Below are 4,646 nucleotides of genomic sequence, written 5' to 3'. Positions count from 1 at the left end.
GAGTCCTTGTTCTAAATATTTTATGTGTATTATTTCATTTACTCTTCACAAAATCCCTGGGAGGTGGGTGGTATTATTGTCCCCATATTACAGATGAGGAAACTGAGGCATGAGATATTAACATGTTTATACAGATGGTAAGAACCAAAAAAGGCCCAAGCATTCTGATCGCAGAGATGAAACTATTTTAATATTGACTCTCGGCGCTACACGGATAAGGCTGCCCTGTGGATTTGGGACCTCACCTGAAAGGTGAGGTTATTTACAGGAGTCACTGGAGAGAAGAATTATGTCTCTGAGAGCAGAGGAAACAGAAAGGGGAAAGGGAATTGCCCAGCGGGATTCATCTCTCTTGGCCTTGTTGAAAAAGTGGACAAACTATTGAGAAGGGGGATGCTGGCAGGTGGCCGTGAGAAGACGCCCTCCGCATGGAGCCAAGCCGGGAGCTAAGAAATGAGGGATTCGGCTCAGTGTCTGGCAACCCACGGGGTCCAGGGTGGAAATAGCTCAGAACACGTGGGGAAGGCACGGGACGGGGTGTCTGGAAGCTCAGCTGTTTTCATTTTATTATTTGATAGTTACTTGCTGCCCTGTGACTCTCACTTGATCCTCAGTAAGGGCATTTGGAAAGCTCCAGGCCACCCCAGCTGCACCTGTCGGGGTTAAATGAGAGCAGCAAAGTGAAGAAGTGGCCAGCGGGGGGGGTCATGGGAGGGCCAGGGCCGGTGACCCGTGAGGGGCACTGTTCAGCCCACATGAACATTCACTTTCCAGGCTAAACCTAGCAGACTCTGAGGTGGTTCTTTTTTGGGAAGGGGGAAGGACAGCCATGATTGGACCAGAAACATTAACAGCAAATCCAGGAATATCATTCACCAAGCGGGAGAGAGAGAAAGAGAGAGAGAGAGAGAACAACTTGGAGTCTATGCTCTAATCAGAGCTGATTTCCCAAAGGAATGTATTTTTTCTCTTAAAGTCATCCAACATCATTTTATGAGTCTAGACTTTCAGTTGGGGTCTATAAGGGACCAGCTACTCCCAGTAAAAATGAACAGAAAATAGACAATTTTCTAAGAGTTTTCTTTCCTGCTCTTGGTTTTGGTTTATGTGTCATGTCCAGGGAGAGGACAAGATCCGTCAGATTTTCCATATTCCTAGTAGGGCTTTGAAAATTCCTCCCCAGATGCCCGAGGCCACTTTCGCAGGCGGTGCATGGGGAGAGTTTGCATAACAAGATGAGAGTATAATTCAGATAGAGCTGGGATTTTTTTTCAACGTATATATAAAAATTCTTAAATATTCCTTTGTGCTCTACATTTTTCCTAAGCATAACGTGTCATGTTGAAGGAGCCTCTGAAACCTTTTCCCTTCTTTATGCGCAAGACCAGCCATTTTCTGTGAGCCGTGCAGGCTGCCATCTTGCCTAAAAACTTGGCATTGGGCTAGGTCAGCGCTCCCTTCCCAATATCCACTGAGGGGGGTGCTGTGGGTGTCTGAGAAGCAGCTCTGGAGGCCAAGGTGTCTCCTGTAGCCAGGTGATGTTGGCTTCCCCTTCCCTTCCTTACATTTCTCCCGCACCCACTTTTGCCTCGCAGTTTAGTGATCACTGTGCAGACGTGTGGGAGGGGAGGGGAGGGGAGGGGAGTCTTTTCCTGAAGGTGCTGCAGCGATGCAAGTGGAGCGCTTGATAGACATAAAGTGAGAAGCTGCTATGTGGGTCTGTCTGCACGAGAGTAGTCAGCTAGGAGCTTACAGGAGTGCATGTGTCCCCAACACCACTGTGAGAAAGTAAGTGCCAGCTCACTGCTCCAGACTGAAGACCTCTTTTAAGGATTAAGACTGCCACAAGGCAGCGAAGCAGCTGGAGCCGGATCGTTCTAGCAGCCAAAGTAGTGTCAGGCAGGACGGCCAACATGCATTTCTTTCCCAGTTTCCCTGAGTTTGAGGCACAGACCGTGAGGCCAATCAACCCTGGGCCCCAGGGGTGACCTGTCCCTGCCTGCAAAGGGCCCATCCTTCAAATCAGTGGGCTGGAATCTGGGTGCAGAGGAGGTCAGGCCAGGCATGGGAAACAGGAGGCAGAGGAGGGGGCTGGAAGGAAACAAGATAAGGAAAAAGAGGGCACAGAGGGACGGATGGCTCCATTTCCGCTGCTCCTGGCCTTAGAAAAGTGTGTCCAAATGGGCCTCCGTGGTGCTCAGCGACATGGCAGGGCCAGGGCTGATGGGTGGTGCACTGGGACCTCCTGGGAGTGGAGGGCCCTGTGTGTGTGGCCAGCAAGTGAAAACTGGACAGCAGCTCACCCAGTTAGCTACGGGGTGCGCCCAAAATAGTCTGTCCCCAACCTCAAGTACAAAGGAACAAGGAATCACCAATGTCTCTGTGCATTACAGAGAAAAGAGACTCTACTGGGGTTTGAACGTTTGTGTCCCCCCAGAGTTCATGCGTTGAAACTCTAACCCCCAAGGTGACGGTATGAGGAGGTGGGTCTTCGGGAGGTGAGCAGGTGCTGAGGGTGGTGCTCTTACGAGCAGAATTAGAGCCCTTATAGAAGAGGCCAGGGAGCCCGTTCACAGCAAGGAGGCACCGTGTATGAACCAAAGCGGGCCTCGCCAGACCTGGAATCTGGCAGCACTTTGATCTTGGACTTTCAGCCTTCAGAACAGTGAGAAATAAATTTCTGTTGTTGATAAGCCACCCAGTCCATGGTATTTTGTTATAGCAGCACGAATGGACTAAGACAGTGTCCGGAATCACAGCAAAATTACACATTGGCACAGGGGCAGAACCTTAAATTCTAGACCCATATTCCCCCAAGAGCAAAGATTCAGAATGGGTTCCTTTCTAATTGGCTTTGACAAAAACCTTTAATAAAGTGGAGAAACTCAATTTAGGAAGGATTTTAGCCACACTAACCAGTAGGAGCCTCCCACATCTTCTCAGAACCCAAACTCTCTTTAAGCAGCTGAACCCTCTGCAAGCTAACGATCACCGTCCATTTAGTACGAGGTTGAGAAATTAGTGGACAGGAGGGGCCTTTGTTTCTTTCCTAGTAGACGTGTTCCCCAGTTTGCCCCTTCATGGGACCGAAGAGCCATTTATTTGGTATAATTGGGAGCTGGTTCCTTTCTAAAGTCTTGGCTTAGGGCTTGGCACAATCTAGCAGTCAGTCCCCTGTCCAGGGCTCGCCCACGTTCCTAGGAGGGACTGAGGGGCTGGGGGTGATTGAGGAGGCCGAGGGAGGCCCCTCTACTCACCATCCGGTGTTTCCTTCCTCTAGGGCGGTCTCTTCTCTAAGACAAGCCTGCACTCCAGGTGCCTGCCCTAGAGAGGAAGTACCAGGAAGGCAGGTATAGAAAATTGTAAGTTAAAAAGATGGCAGGGAGGGAGGGAGATGGAGAGAACGAGGAGCTGAGGGAGGTCAATGCAAGGGCCAGTTGTTGGGAAAGTGCCCTCTCTCCTCCCAGAGTCCGGGTCGCCCCCATCCGATGAAGGTGTCCCCCTCTCTCTTTCTCCACCCTGGGGCAACCTTCTGCCGAGCAGAAAGGGCTGATACCAACAGGGATTCCTTTCAAATAGGGCTCCTCCTTTCCTTCCAAATGACACTTTTTTGAAAATGGAACACGTCCAAGCACGCAGAGAAGAGAATAACGTCGTGAGATTCGTGTAACCACCACCTTGTTTGCCATATATGCTCTGAAAGACGTTTAGGTCAAGCCCTCAGACCCAGCAGCATCTGACGCCTCCCCCTCCCTCCCCCACCTCCTTCTTCCTCTCCCTCTTCAACCTGCCGCCTCCCCGCCCTGCCTTCCACCACGTCCAGTAAAGAGTCCGGAATGAGCATGGTTGCATTCCATGCTGTGTTTCTCCTAGTGCAGCGATAAGAAATAATCCTAATGGAACCGTAAGAGACCTTTTCGCGCCCTGTCAGTGGGGCTTGGTCTCAAGGCAGTTTGCCCTAAAGATTCGTTTGCAGAATTTCTTGCATAAGGCACTGGAGGTGGGGGTGAGTGTTATATCCAGAAAGTACAACCCTGGACTTTTCTGCCTCCCCCCTCCCCAGACTCTCACTGTTAACACTGAGTATTCTCTCCGGCTTCTCGTCACCTGAGCTTCTTTGGGGTTTCGCCTACCTAGACCCTCTCTCGACCCTCGATCGTCGCCTGCAGTCAGGCTCTGAGCCGGGCTTCCCTACCTGGCAGGAGCTGTGTGTCAGCACACCTGGAGGCATCGACACCCACTTACCCTTTAACACTCTTCTTCTCTCGGTGCCAGCCGCTTCCAACTCAGGTGCAAGAAGCCTTTGGTCCAGTCAGAGACCACCCTCTGCTCACACCGATGCCAAATCGCAGCCAGAATTTTCCACGCCACGATTATCCAGCCCTCCCCCACCATGCTTAAAGGAAAAGGCACGCACACACACGTGTTATTAAAATGAACTGTTTATATTATCTCAGTTGAGTCAATACATTATAATGTATTAAAATGGAAAGGTACAAAATTGAAATAAATACTTTCTGATTCATGTATAAATCTTTTTTTTTTTTGTCAAGATGACTTTTATCGTCAGTACATGTCACAAGAAAACATTTAAAATGACACCGAAACAATCATTGAAATCATGGTGCATGGAGGAAAAAGGTAAA

The sequence above is a fragment of the Propithecus coquereli genome, unplaced genomic scaffold, assembly GCF_000956105.1.
Source record: "Propithecus coquereli isolate 6110/MARCELLA unplaced genomic scaffold, Pcoq_1.0 Scaffold2085, whole genome shotgun sequence".
NCBI lineage: Eukaryota > Metazoa > Chordata > Mammalia > Primates > Indriidae > Propithecus > Propithecus coquereli.
This window is presented reverse-complemented; position numbering follows the sequence as displayed.